This window comes from Equus caballus, chromosome 6 (assembly GCF_041296265.1).
Source record: "Equus caballus isolate H_3958 breed thoroughbred chromosome 6, TB-T2T, whole genome shotgun sequence".
NCBI lineage: Eukaryota > Metazoa > Chordata > Mammalia > Perissodactyla > Equidae > Equus > Equus caballus.
In genome coordinates, this window is record NC_091689.1 from 83,431,771 (window position 1) to 83,447,587 (window position 15,817).

Genomic DNA, 15,817 nt, shown 5'->3' on the forward strand with positions numbered 1-15,817 from the left:
AGTGATTCTATTTAAGTCATTTGGAACTGTTTAACGGAAACGTTTTTTTTCAGTTAATGTGATGAGAAAGGAGTACATCAGAGTGATGTCCCTGGGGTCTCCGTACTTCCAGTGCCTTTGGTGTTACAGAATAAGGGTCGGCAAGCTTTTTCTGTAAAGGGCCGGATAGTAGATATTTTAGGCCTTGTGGGCCACATATAATCTCAGTCACATAATCTTTGTTTTATGCAACCATTTAAAAATGTAAACCCATCTTAGCTTGAGGGTTTTATTTGGCCTACAGGCCCCTGCGTGGGGTAGAAATTGATTATAAACTTGACCTCTTTGTAGGACAGTTTTTAAGTCCTTGAGTATTTCTCGTGAACTCCAACTCCTACGTGAGGGAAGAGTGATATAATGGATTCCAGAAGGTTTTTCAACAAAATACGTTGCCTGGTTAATCTTTAGTTAACCAGAATATCCTACTCTCTGAGCAAGCTAGTTAATCAAGGTTTAATTTTTTTAACTCATACTTACCTTATAAGTAGAATCCGTTCATCTCTCCTTACACTAATATATATTTTTAATACGCTTCCTAGGTGATTCTGATACTTCCTAGATAAGAGGACCACTTCCTAGACTGCTTTAAAAGTTAGTGTATGGTTGAGAAGGGAGGGGAGAGAAAGAGAGTGGGGCCTGGAGTGGAGTGGGGAGGTGGAGTTGAGAGGAGTTAGGAATAAGGAGAGCATTGACGGGAAGAAGAGTGGTCAGGGAAGAGGTATATATTGAAATGTATGTTGAATCAGTTGACCACAATATTTAATCATTCATTTTGAACTGTCTCACTGTTGGTTATTTGAAATTTAAAATGTATCCATTTAAAAAGGTAAGAGTCTATTTAGAATTTGTCGTTTTCAATTCCATCGTGATGGAGCTAATCTTGAATACAGCACAATAAAAGGATACATACACATTTTTATATTCTGGCATGATATATAAAAATTAAAATGGGAAGTAGTTTAATGCTACTGAGCTTCTATTAGAATATATGTGGGTTCATGAATTGTTTACTTTCTTATAATGGAAATTATAATGGAAGAGGTCTCCTTCCATTTAGACTGGTTCTTATTTAAGTGAGGATAACAAATAAGCAACCTTATTTCCCGCCTCCTGCAGTTTTGGAAAATTGGGGGGGGGTCTACTCAAGTTCCTTTTCTTACATTCTTTTGTTTAAAATGACTACCTTTTGAGCCTTTACAAGACAGTAATTTTCTTAGTGAATTGGAGATCTTGAAATAGAAAATTAGAGCTCGAGGGGATCTAAGAAATCCTGCAGTGCGACTGCCGTATTTTCTAAATGAGGACAGTGAGATACTGAGAAGCACCTAAGTGATGAGACTACAGCCAGAGCTGGGCTTACGGTTAGGTTAGTTCTCCTCCTCTAGGGCATTGCTTGTTCATTTTAACTCTGCACGTGAGAAATCCTTTAGATCATTAAAAATGTTTTAAAAAGATATCTTTGCTCTTTGAAATTTAATGCTCTAGAGCTGGCAAGTGTTTTATAGGCTAAAAATTATGGGAGTAGAAGTGAGAAAAGTTGAATAAAAACTGAACTCAGCAGCCTGGAAATTTAGACACTTGCGAAGTAATCTACACTAGCAAGTTTGTTTTCCCTCTGCTTTTAGGTGGTTGTATCCAGCAGTTTTGCTCTTCTTTAAAGGAAAGGAAAGTTGTGGGATTGTTCCAGTTAATAATAATTTGGATCCTTGCACTTTCTAGAAGGTTTATAAGTTAGGTTGTAGAGAACAATTATGAGGCGCTCTCATTGCTAAATCATGCTCTGGGGAGGTCTGCCATTTCTTGTGTCATAGGATAGGCTACCTAGCTGTTATGTTCTGAGCTCTGAGCTCAAGAAAATGCATGCCTTTCTGTAAGGTAGCTTGACATTCACTAATGGAAATGAGGCATTGAAAAGCCATTTTGTGAGAGTTGAGATTGTTTGCTTCATTAATAGTGGTTTCTGAAGGTACAAGTTTCCTTCTTTCTGATTAGTCGTACTTATGCAACGCTTTTTTCCCCTTCAGTTGCTCTGACTTTATGCTTAATGAAAGATGATAAAATCATTTCCTGGAAGCTTAGTGCTGTTCAGCTGTTGCCTGGCTGCTACAGTGTCTCATTTTACCCCTTTTTCTGGTTATGTATAGTTATTTTACTGGGAAAACTTAACCTCTTAGTATGATCTAGTAGAAAGAGCATTGGACGTGAAATCACGTTGTACGATGTAGATACATAGATAGGTAGGTAGCACTCCACAAAGGGAGACATGATTGTGAAGACTGCAGCCTCCATGGTGTTCACTTAGTCTGTTACATTTATTATTTTTAAAAATCTTTTTTTAAAAATCTTCTAAGCTCTGCTGTTGACTTTCACTCTTGTTTACTCCTGTTTGTTGAATACACAGGCAGAGGCACAAACTTAGAACCAAAATAAACCAGCCATCTCTGTATTCCTGTGTTTTTCATGGCTCTGCCCCTGTGGGTGGTATGAGGAAGGGACCACCCAGTAAACTGAATTTAGTTTCCAGACAGTGAATTGATCAGTGGACTCTTAGGTTTTTTTATTTAAAGTTATTTGCAGCTTTTTCTTTTTCTTTTATTAATACCCCTTTCCCTTTATCAGCACCCTTTCCTCTCATTTTGTAGTCACACTCTCATGGATCTTTTTTTTTCGGCTTAAAGCTTCAGTTTTTTCCTCAGCCACTGCTAAGTCTTGAAAACTCTTGCCCTAGGTTGAGGAGGGGCTGGCTCTGAAAGACTGAGTTTGGATGACTTCGTGGGAGTTCTGCCTAATAAAGAGTGTAGGGCTGGGCTTTGGCAGGAGAATAGAACATATTTCCTTGATGGCTATAATTCACTCGAGAGGCAAATTTCAGGCACTAAAAATAAAAATTTCACATCTGCTTGGTTTTATCGGGGTCAGGAAAATGTCTTCTCTTAGAAGTTAAGTTGAATGTGATACCAGAGTTGGTTTGCCAGCAGTGTCACTAAACTCGGGGTCAGATTGCTGAGAACTAATTTGTTGAAAAGTTGTCTTTTAGACCAGTGCATTTGAACATTAATGATAAGTAGGTTTAGATGACTTAAATGTATTCAAAATTATTCTAGTGCAAAAGGTCGTACAAGAGAATTTTCTATTTTAAAATAACATGCTTTATTAAATATAATGTCAAAAGTTTCTGCATCATTTGCCTTCTTTATCTAATATTATACTTGTTTCTCAGGATGATGTTAGTGCTTTCTAAATGATTTAATTTAAGTAGAAAAGGTCTCCTTTAAAACATTGATCCCTTGATTGATTTGAAAAGACTGAGAAGATGGTCTTCAGAACATTTGAATGGCTTCTATTTATTCATTCCAGTGGCTTTCTGTAAATGACATCATTGTTAAATCACGTTGTATTGTGTAATGTGGCCATTTTAGTTCCTAATTAAATAACAAGAGCACAAGGATGCCTAGTGTTTCAGAAAAGTTTAGTATCTGTTCTGTTGTCATATCTCCCTTTCCTTTTAATTGTTCCGCTTTGTAAATTAGCTTGTAAATGTTGCCACTAATAGCTTAGTTCTGCTCATTCCTTGCTTCTGATTGTTTTATTTTCTCTCCTTGAAGATGTTTTAAAATGTAAGATGGACGTCTTTAGAAAAGCTTTATTACTTAATGCTTTGTAAGTTACTTATTGGGTGTCTGTAAACATTAATAGATAATTTGTTGAAATTTTTCACTTTGCTGTTTAATTGAAAAACAAGCATATTTTTTTCATATTTCTTACAGAAGGTATGTCGCAATAGTACTATCCCTTTTTCTAACGTTTAGCGTTATTATACAGGCCCTGGTATGCTGAGGCATTATTTAAAAATGTGTTTGCCCACACTATGACTATATTGTTAATACTATGCTAGGTTTTAAGAATTGTTCCCCTTACAAGACCCCAAAACAAGTTTCTGTAGAAAGATTTTTTCAGAGTTGCTTGCAAATCTGGGCTGTAATTTGAATTTGTGCTTTTGCTCCAATGTTTTTTAAACTCTGAATGGCTTATGGAAACTGGGCAGTATTACTTGTTCGGCAAGTTTGGATGTGCCTATCTAATTTACTATGAATCCTCCTTCTCACCCTGGATCTGTGTGCAAAATAAACAATAACTTAATAATTTTGAAGGAGTTAAAATGTAAAATACCTAGGTCAAGACAAAGACTTGCCCTTTAAGAGATGAGAGAGCTGGGGCCCGCCCAGTGGCAGCAGCTGTTAAGTTCGCATGTTCTGCTTCGTCTGCCCAGGGTTCGCTTGTTCGGATCCCGGGTGCGGACATGGCACCGTTTGGCAAGCCATGCTGTGGTAGGTGTCCCACATATAAAGCAGAGGAAGATGGGCATGGATGTTAGCTCAGGGCCAGCCTTCCTCAGCAAAAAGAGGAGGATTGGTGGCAGATGTTAGCTCAGGACTAATCTACCTCAAAAAAGAAAAAAAAAAAAGAGATGAGAGAGCTAACTTAAAAATCTGTAGTCTGTGAAAAAAAATTTTTTTTTGAGGAAGATTAGCCCTGAGCTAAGACCAACTGCCAATCCGCCTCTTTTTTTTTTTTTTTTTTTGCTGAGGAAGACTCCCTGAGCTAACATCCGTGCCCCTCTCCCTCTCCTTTATATGTGGGACACCTACCACAGCATGGCTTGCCAGGTGGTGCCATGTCCTCACCTGGGATCCGAACTGGCAAACCCCAGGCTGCCAAAGTGGAACATGCGCATTTAACAGCTGTGTCACTGGGCTGGCCCCGAAAAGTTTATGACTAACAATGCTTTTTGCTTCTTTTTTTCCTGTTGTCTGTCCTAGGCTACAAATGTTAGTAACACTTCAAAATAACCAAAGTAGGTAAAAAAAAAAACGAGCCATTTTTCTACTTGAGAGAAGACCTAGTAAAAGATACGAAAATAGTGTAGTGGAAAGAACATTTTCTGAAGTCAAAAGATCTTTGTCACTGTTTTGTCAGTGAACTTTGGCAAGTCATTCAATCTTTCTACCCTTTAGGCTCTGTCAAAAAGGGTATCGGAGGGGATGAAGGTTTCCAGCTCTGCAACCTTCAGGTTAATTACTACTACCATGGCCAGTCTGTTTTAATTGTATTATGTTTGCAAAAAGCTGTAACAATTTTAAGCCATCAAAACAGGGTCAATTCAATGAAGAACATACTGAATAATTTGGAAAGATCCATCTCAATAACACTTAACCTTACGTATTTGGATTCTTTGCAACAAACATTTATTTTCCTATGAAAACCACTTAAAAAAATTTTTTTTTCCTCCAAGGAAGATTAGCCCTGAGCTAACTGCTGCCCATCCTCCTCTTTTTCCTGAGGAAGGCTGGCCCTGAGCTCACATCCATGTCCATCTTCCTCTGCTTTATACTTGGGACACCTACCACAGCATGGCTTTTGCCAAGTGGTGCCATGTCTGCACGTGGGATCTGAACCGGCTGAGCCCCAGGCTGCCGAAGCAGAACGTGCGCGCTTAACTGTTGCGTCACCAGACCGGCCCACTATTTTAATTTTATCCAGACCATTTGTCTTAAGGTAAAAAGCCCTTAGCCCTGAAAACTATTTGGAAATATTCCATACTATCAAATTTCTTTGTTTGGTTTGGTGTTCTTTTAAAAGGATATCTCTTGGCATTATTGTGTTTTGAATGACCTCCTTGTTTAGCCTTAAATGCCGTTACGAAATTGAATAATACTCATGGTTCAGTTAACTTACATTGGCATTAACCACCAGTATACTTAGTAATATAATTACCCCGCAGGGCTGGAGAATTAGATACAGGAGTCTGCCTGGTGGTGGCGTAGTGGTTAAGTTTGCGTGCTTCACTTTGGCAGCCCAGGGTTCACAGGTTCGGATCTCAAGCATGGACCTAGCGCCTCTTGTCCATCTACACTGTGGTGGCATCCCTCATAAAATAGAGGAAGATTGGCACAGATGTTAGCTTAGTGACAGTCTTCCTCGTACACACACACACACACACACACACAAAAGAAACAAAGTATAACAGCGAAACTGGTTTCCAGTTTTTGATGCTTCAGTCATAGACAAATTTAGCAAAATTTATTGAGCATTTATTGTATATCAAATGTGCTTGGCTCTTAGGATTCGTTGCTACAGGTAGTGGTCCCTGCCTTCATGAAGCTCCACTCGCTGCTGTGCTACAGCTACTTTACCTACACTTAGTGCACTTCAGAGGGGACTAGTTTTCCTGCAGCTAATCCTCAGAGATGTGGCAAAATATAAGACAAAATAGGGCAACAAGTGTTTTGGATTTATAGGATAATCTCCTGGTACTGTGTTCTGTATTGTCAGGTTTTATTTATTTTTAATTAAAAATGCTGTCATGTTGGGGCCAGCCCCATGACTTAGTGGTTAAGTTTGGCGTGCTCTACTTTGGCAGCCTGGGTTCAGTTCCCTGCCCTGGACCTACACTGCTTGTTGGCAGCTATGCTGTGTCGGCGGCCCTTATACAAAATAGAGGAAGATTGGCACAAATGTTAGCTCAGGGCGAATCTTCCTCCAGCAAAAAGAGGAAGATTGGCAACAGATGTTAGCTCAGGGCAACTCTTCCCCAGGAAAAAAAATGTCATGTCCTTTAATATTTTGTTAAGTATCCTTTTATTTATAATGTTGGCTCAGGTTTCTAAAAGCAGATAACATGGAAAAGGAGGGAAGAGGATTATATAAATATTGTGATTTACTTAATGATATTTTTGCTTGTTCACTGTTAATCCCTAGTATTTACATAATTTTAGGGAAAAAGTATTTAAAATAAAAGAATATGCAAAGTAATATAGTAATTTTTTAAATAATTATTTTTCATTTTAAAAAACACAACATGAAATTTACCACCTTAGCCAGTTTTTACTGTACAGTTCAGTAGTGTTAAGTATGTTCTCATTGTTATGTGACAGATCTCCAGAACTTTTTCATCTTACACAACTGAAACTCTGTATCCGCTAAACTCCTCATTTCCCCTCCCCCCAGTCCTCGCAACCGTTACTCTACTTTCTATTTCTATGAATTTGCTGATATGTCATATAAGTAGAATCATAGAGTATTTGTCTTTTTGTGACTGGCTTGTTTTGCTTACTGTAATATCCTCAAAGTTCATCCATTTTTTTAGTGTGTAACAGGATTTCCTTCCTTTTAAAGGCTGAATAATATTCCATTGTATATATATATACCACATTTTCTTTATCCATTCATCTGTGATGGACGTTTGGGTTACTTCTGCCTCTTGGCTATTGTGAATAGTGCTGCTGTGAACTGGGTGTGAATATCTCTTCCAGACCCTGCTTTCAGTTCTTTTGGGTATGTACCCGGAGGTAGGATTGCTGGATCATATGGTAATTCTATTTTTAATTTTTTGAGGAAATAGTTATTTTTTGTAACTTTCCCTTTAGCAAATAAATATTTTTTAACAACCTCACATTTTCATACTATATTTTTAGTCTGAACTATATTTTAAGCTTTTCTATCTGAGCAGTGTTCTTATAAGATTATTTCCGAATTTCCTAACCTAATGGCAAGATTATTAATAGATTATAGCTGATATCCAGCTACTTTTATGTTATTTAAATCTTGGATATATTGTAAAGATACTTAAAATGGAGCTCAAGGGTTGAGACTTTAGACAGGAATTATTGCTGCTTAGGATTGCACAAGAAAAATTGTCATGATACACAGTATATTTGAGCATGCTTTCAAGGATAAACCAGGGCCCCCTGTGGCCGAGTGGTTGGGTCTGCACGCTCCACTTCGGCGGCCCAGGGTTTTGCCGGTTCGGATCCTGGCGTGGACGTGGCACCACTCATCGGGCCCTGCTGAGGCAGCATCCCACATGCCACAACTGGAAGGACCCACAACTAAAAAATATACAACTATGTACTGGGGGGCTTTGGGGAGAAGAAGGAAAAATAAAATCTTTTAAAAAATAAAAAGATAAATCATTCTTCTTAGGTAACTGGTAATTGCTTACTTCCTTATTTTAATTACTTATGCGTAAAACACCACAGAGAGCAAAGATGGCTTGCTGCTGGCAAGCGTTTCCCTTTTTGGAATTAATTCAGTGACCCTCTTGAGCCCCAGAAAATGACAATTGTCTTGTCATCTGAGACAATGGATAGTCTCATCTCCACCTTATCTAGATGCTTAGGAAACTGCAGCATGGCCACGCATCTTGGTGCAGTCGTAATTAATCTTTTAATCAAATGCCTGGTGAGAGCTGTCTACGATATCACATTGTGTTGTTTAAACTGAAATATGAAGCAAATTCAGATGCATCCGGACTTAAATTACTGATGGTTCTTTGATTTATTCCTGAAAACATTCTGACAACTAATTGGCGGAAGTCTTAAAATTTTTATTGCAATAACCAGAATGGTGACATTATGAAAGATATGATATCATATTATCTAGATGTGCCTTACCATAAAAATTTAAGAAATAGACGTTTAAACTTAAGAAATAGGCGCCTGTAATAGGGGTTACATGAAATAGGCACCTTCATTTCCTGCACTTCTTTATTGGTATTGAAAATTTTTCTCGTGGATTATTTGGTTTTTAATCACTGTTTTGCTTGCGAAGGAATTTGATGCTGTTTAAAAGTGGTACCAGCCAAGAAATTTGTCCCTTTCCAAAAAGCCAAGCATCAAAACTTATAACAGACTTTGATTTTATTTAGCTCTCCTAAAGCCTCAATACTATAGATAGCATTCTCCAGAATGATTCTCTTAATGAGAATGTTACTCAGGGACTACTAACGTCGCATCATCTGAAGACCCGTCATAGAAGCAATGTATCCCAAGACCCCATGGGAGGATTTTTTGGAGATCCCTGGCATTATGCTCAGCATGGTCTACAAGACTGTACCTAGAAGAAACAAAAGGTTACGCTTAGAAAACATAAACTTTCTGTACATTTAGGAAGTCAAGTTAGAGGCTTTGCTAGTTCTGGTTCAAAACCGCCATCAGGCCCATGGAGCTGCCTTTTAAAAGCTGAAATGGAGGCTGATGATGAAACCTACTACTGCACATGAAGGTTCTATTTATAAATGAATCACATTGTGTCATGTCATGTCTCCTGTTTTCCTATACTCCCCTCTACCCTACTCCCATTTCTGTTCCCAGCCTTCTCATGAGACTTGATACTATGAGCGCTTGGGGGCTTGCTAAAGAGCACTGTTTTTCTTCCCGTTTGTTATGCTGCTGTTACGAGGGAAAATGAAATGACTCTCAAAGTACAATATAAAAATCCACAAAATTGTTGGGAAATTGTCTGGGATAAGTTTTCCCACTTGTTTTTTGTTGTTGTTAAAGATTTTTTTTGTTTTTCCTTTTTCTCCCAAAGCCTCCCCCAGTACATAGTTCTGTATTTTTAGTTGTGGGTCCTTCTAGCTGTGGCATGTGGGATGCCATCTCAGCATGGCTTGATGAGTGGTGCCGTCTGTGCCTAGGATTCGAACCGGCAAAACCCTGGGCCGCTGAAGTGGAGCGCGTGAACTCGGCCACGGGGCCGGCCCCTTCCCACTTGTTTGGTACCCTCCCGGTTGGGAAGTTATAGGTGACGGTCTGTAATTGGGATCTTAAACCCAAAATACTGTTTTTGGTTTTTTTCTTCCTTATGTACTGTTTTTGCAGATGAATGTCTCACATCCTGTGTAGTATAGGTTGAATGGTTTAGCTATGAGTACGTATACTCTTTGATGGATGAAATAACTCCAGCTCTGAAACTAGCAGTAACTGATTGAAAATACTTTGTGAAAGAAAAAGAAGCTTGTCCTGAATGAGAGATTTAGTATGGACAGGAGAGGGAGGGCATGGGATTTGTAGGCAGACACACTAGGGTCCAAATTGTAGCTTTGCTTCTTACGGCCTATGTGATTTAGGGGCAGCTCGTCGTCCTCTGAGCTGAGGTTTCTTTATCTGTAAAAGAGGGTTAATATTAATATTTACCCCATGGGATTATTAGGATTAAATGGTAGATAAAATATGTAAGAGCACATGCTCAGTATATATTAGTGCCGATCTCTCAATAGAAGTTCCATTCCTTGTAGTCCTCCCATCTAGTTAGAGGTGGTAGGGCTTTAATCACTTAGTTCAAGGCTGCTCTTCCAAGTTGTTAAAGTGTCCAAGCCTTTACATTCTTTCTTGCCTGTTCTATTCCTTGTCCATCAGTGTAGTCATTAAACTACCACAACTACCAAAGGAAGTAAATTCCAGCCAGTATGCCTTGTTCTTTCATAAACCATTCTGGTAAAAACAGTAGTTGACAGTAGAGAAGGGTTTTAGGATTACCCATGGATTTTTCTGTTTCTTTATCTCTCGTTGGCCTGGTTATGAACTTGGTGCAGAGTGTATGCCTATGTTTTCTCTCCAGACAGACTGTTTGCTAGAAAAACATTCTTCTTGATAAACACCTTGTTGACACGCTGTCTAATGATAATTGGGTTTCTCTATTTCCTATTTTGATGAATTATTTTTCTGTTCCTATTTTCTTAAGAGTTGTTTGGTTTTCTACAAATGAAAAAGTCTTTATTTTTTCCTTTTACCTTTCTAGAACTTGCCTTGACTAAAGCACTGTTTTGCTTTCTTTTCCACTCCCTGTCTCTCACCTATCACATCCTCTTCCTTTCCCAAGAAAAAAATCCACTTCAAAGATGGTTATGTGGGGCCGGTCCCATGGCCGAGTGGTTGGGTTTGTGCCCTCCTCTTTGGTGGCCCAGGGTTTTGCTGGTTTGGAACTTGGGCACGGACGTGGCACTGCTCATCAAGCCATGCTGAGGTGGCATCCCACATAGCACAGCCAGAAGGACCTACAACTAGAATGTACAACTATGAGGTGGGGGACTCTGGGGAGAAGAAAAATAAATTTTAAAAAAGCTTGGCAACAGATGTTGGCTCAGGTGCCAATCTTTAAAAAAAAAAAAAAGGTTATGAAATAATTTAAGGGGCTAGCCCGGTGGCCAACTGGTTAAGTTCGCGCACTCTGCTTCGGTGGCCCAGTGTTTCACCACTTTGAATCCTGGGTGCAGGCATGGCTCTGCTCGTCAAGCCATGCTGAGGCGGCATCCCACATGCTACAACTGGAAGGACCCACAACTAAAAATACACAACTGTGTACTGGGGGGCTTTGGGGAGAAAAAGGAAAAATAAAATCTTTTAAAAAAATAATAATTTAAGACATCTAGGCAGATATAAAGGATAATACAATGGATATTCTTTTTTTTCTTTTGAGGAAGATTAGCCCTGAGCTAACTGCTGCCAACCCTCTTCTTTTCGCTGAGGAAGACTGTCACTGAGCTAACATCCGTGCCCATCTTCCTCTACTTTATATGTGGGATGCCTACCACAGCCTGGCGTGCCAAGCGGTGCCATGTCTGCACCTGGGATCCAAACCAGCAAACCCTAGGCCACCAAAGCGGAACATGTGCACTTAACCACTGTGCCACCAGGCCGGCCCCACAATGGATATTCTTTTACCCATATCCCAGATCATGAAACAGTACGTTACAAATATTATTAAAATGCACAAAATATATCTGCCTGCCCTAACACTGTTTAACATTGCTACTGAACTATGTGGTTTTATCAAGTAATAATTGTTTTGTACTAATAATTGGTTGTATGTATGTACTTGCTTGCTTTAATCTTCCATTGCAAAATGCAAGTAGAAAATTAAGGAACTGGTTAGGTCTGAACTGACTGTTAATTTGGTGATTTTGGAATTTCTTGACTTCGATTCATTTGCAGAATAAGGATCATTATACCTCCTCAGTTCTTTGTGGTGATGTAGATTCATAAACGTACAAATACGCACAAACAAATATCTAAGATATTTGTTAACCACTCTTTGTACAATTTTAGGTATGTCAGTGTTCTAGATTTTAAATGCCAGTAGGGCAGGAACCACCTCTGTTTTTCTTTATATAGAGTGTGTTTGGTACTATAAACATGGATGCAGAATAAATGATCTGAAGGGAGAACAGTGGTTGCCCACAAAGGACTCCTGATGTAAATTACAGTTTTCAGTGTGGGAAATGGGAGAATTCAAAGCATTTACTTTATAAAGATCTGTACAGCTGAAATTAGAAAAATTACCTTTGAGGACAGGAAAAATAAATATGTTTAAAAAAATAACTTTTATTTAAATGATATTGGTAACAACATTAAACAGTGCTCATAATACAGAAAATAAAGTCAAAATTAATTGAAATTTGACTATCCAAAGATATCCACTGTTGAAATTTTGGTGAACATCCTTCTAACCATCTTTTTGTACATTTGTGTACAATTTACAAAGAAATTTATATATAGTTTTATTAATACTTAAATAGGATCATACTATCCACAATGCTCCATAATCTGTTTTCACAGAACAGTATATCATGAACATCTTTTCCATAAATAATAATAAATGTACATCTGCAGTATCATTTTAAATGATTGTATGGTAATTCCAGAGTATGTTTGTACTAGGATTTACTTAACCCTATTCATGTACATTTGTTTCCAAAATTTCATTGGTATAAGCAATGCTGTGATGAACATGTTTGTTCACACTCTTTAGATTAAAATTCTCTAAGTGAGCAGTTCTACTCCTAGATATATTTTTAAAACAAAACATATGTTCACACAGAAAATTGTATACAAGAGTTGATAGCAGCATTATTCATAACATTTTTTTTTTTTTGAGGAAGATTAGCCCTGAGCTAACTGCTGCCAATCCTCTTCTTTTTGCTGAGGAAGACTGGCCCTGAGCTAACATCCATGCCCGTCTTCCTCTACTTTTATATATGGGACGCCTACCACAGCATGGCTTTTGCCAAGTAGTGCCATGTCCACACCCCGATCCGAACCAGTGAACCCAGGGCCACCGAGAAGTGGAATGTGCCAACTTAACCACTGCACCACCAGGCCAGCCCCATTCATTAACATTTAGAAACAACCAAAATGTCCAATGAATAAACAAAACGTGATATTTTTGTACAATGGAATAGTATTCAGCCGTAAAAAGGAATGAAGTATTGATACATGCTACAACATTGAGTGAACCTGGAAAAGATTCTACTAAGTGAAAGAAGCCAGACGCAAAAGGTTACGTATTGTATGATTCCATTTATGTGAAATATCTAGAATAGGAAAATCCATAGAGACAGTGGCTGCCAGGGGATGGGGTGAAGGGAGAACGAGGAGTGATTACTTAATGGGTATGAGTGTTTTTCTGGGGTGATGAAAGTTTTCAAAGTAAAAAGAGGTGGTAGTTGCACAACTTTGTGAATGCACTAAATGCCACTGAATTGTACATGTTAAAATAGTTAATTGTAGGGGCTGGCCCCATGGCCGAGTAGTTGAGTTGATGCGCTCCGCTTTGGTGGCCCAGGGTTTTCCTGGTTTGGATCCTGGGCACAGGCCTAGCACCACTCATCAAGCCATGCTAAGGTGGCATCCCACATGCCATAACTAGGAGGACCCATAACTGAAATATACAGCTATGTACTGGGGGGGCTTTGGGGAGAAGAAGGAAAAAAAAAAATCTTAAAAAACAAATAGTTAATTGTATGTTATGTGAATTTCACATCAATAAAAAAATTTCTAAGCATTAGTGGGTTATAGGTTTTAAACATTTCATGTTTTGATATTTACAGCTAAACTGAATTTCAGAAAGCTAGCAATTTATACTCCCGTTGATACCAATCTTTGCCAATATGTGGGAAAAAAGATTCTTGATTTAGTTAGCATGATTTGATTATTAGGGAATTAAATATATCTTCGTTTATTATTGCATTTTTTTCCTCTTGTGAGTTGCTTTCTTTATTTTATTGTTTTTCTGGTACTTTAATAACTCTTCCTTTATAAAAGTTTTAATATTTTCGCTCATTACTATTTAAAATTTTTTCCTGATTAGTCTCTTATTCTTCCAGATGAATTTGACACATTTTGTCAGCTTCCCCCAATAAATCCTTCTGTGATTTTTATTTTGACTGACTCATAGTATGCTTTCATTATTTTCTTATTGGTCCTGCACATTTCTTGCTAAGTTTAAGCTTAGTATTTTATAGTTTTTTGCTATTGTGAATAGGACCTTTTCTTCCATTTTATTTCTAACTGGTTGTTGTTTGTGTATAGGAAACCTTTCGACTTCCATGCATTAATTTTATAATGGCTGTCTTATAGTAATTTTATTGCTTTCAATAGTTGTAGTGATTTTCTTTAGGTTTCCAGGTGTATTGTCATATCATCTACAAATAATTTTACGTATTCCTTTCTAATATTTAAACTTCATTTCATTCTTGTCTTGTTAAATAATAGCGGTGTAATAGTAGGGATCCTTGTTTTATATCTCACTTTTAAAGGGGTGATTTTTGGGTCCGGCCCAGTGGCGTAGAAGTTAAGTTCGCACGTTCAACTTCGGTGGCCTCGGGTTCGCCAGTTTGGATCCTGGGTGCAGACATGGCACTGCTTGGCAGGCCATGTTGTGGCAGGCGTCCCACATATAAAGTAGAGGAAGATGGGCACGGATGTTGGCTCAGAGCCAGCCTTCCTCAGCAAAAAGAGGAGGGTTGGCAGCAGTTAGCTCAGGGCTAATCTTCCTCAAAAAAAAAGAGAAATAAATATAAATAAATAAATAAAAATAAAGGGGTGATTTTTAATTGCTGTATAATATTCTATCAATTTGTTTGCTGCAATTTATTATTTCTCTTTTGTCAAATATTCAAGTAGTTTCAAATTTTCCTGTATTTTAAATATAAGATATGATAGAGCATACTGTTTTCTCATTTTGAATCATTTCGTTAGAATAAGGCCTCAGGAGTTGGTTTACTGATTCATTCATTACATAATCAATATTAAAAGAACAGAGAACATAAACCCCAAAATACATTAAATAAAATACATCTGAATTATTCATTGCCGTATTAAGCAAAAGTTGAAGGAAACTAGTACAGGAAAAGGAGTACACAAATGCGTAGATGAGCAGCTGTATATTTTTATGGAGCAGCATTTCCATCTTCTGTCCTTTTGTTATACTGTCATTAGCAGTTTAAAGCTGCGATGTGTTTTTGCAACACTAGGTATAAATGAGAGTATCTGCTTTTAGTACTTATCTAGTAATCTGGACAAATTAAGACGAAGTGAAGTCTAGTTCTCACCTTAAAAGGTTACCTTAGGGTCCCACCCAGTGGCACAACAGTTAAGTTGGTGTGTTCCGCTTCAGCTGCCCAGGGTTGCTGGTCGCAATCCCAGGTGCAGACATATGCACTGCTTGTCAAGCCATGCTGTGGTAGGAGTCCCACATATAAGGTAGAGGAAGATGAGCATGGATGTTAGCTCAGGGCCAGTCTTCCTCAGCAAAGATGAGGAGGATTGGCAGCGGATGTTAGATCAGGGCTGATCATCTTCTTCTTCAAAAAAGTTACCTTAGAGTTTATACTTAGGGAGGGGTTGAAATATCAGCTGTAGTATGTCAGGTTATATAATTGTACTAAGGGCATTACTCATGCATACATTTCGAGAGCCCTATTGTTAAAAGGTACCCAACATCTAAGTGCCTATTTGTGTGGTCACTTCAGGGATCTCAGGATGGTGTGGATCTGAAGAGTTACCTCGTTTTTCTTTTTTGGTGAGGAAGATTGTTGCTGAGCTAGCATCTGTGCCAGTCTTCCTCTATTTTATATGTGGGATGCCACCACAGCATGGCTTGATGAGCAGTGTGTAGGTCTGCACCTGGGATCTGAACTGGTGAACTCCAGGCTGCT

The 15,817-nt window shown here is 38.3% G+C and overlaps 1 protein-coding gene across 1 annotated transcript in view; it reads left to right on the forward strand.

Annotated features, from left to right (window-relative positions):
- The window catches only part of SP1 (Sp1 transcription factor), a 38,053-nt gene that overhangs the window by 3,385 nt on the left and 18,851 nt on the right, over positions 1-15,817 (forward strand). The window lies entirely within an intron of this gene.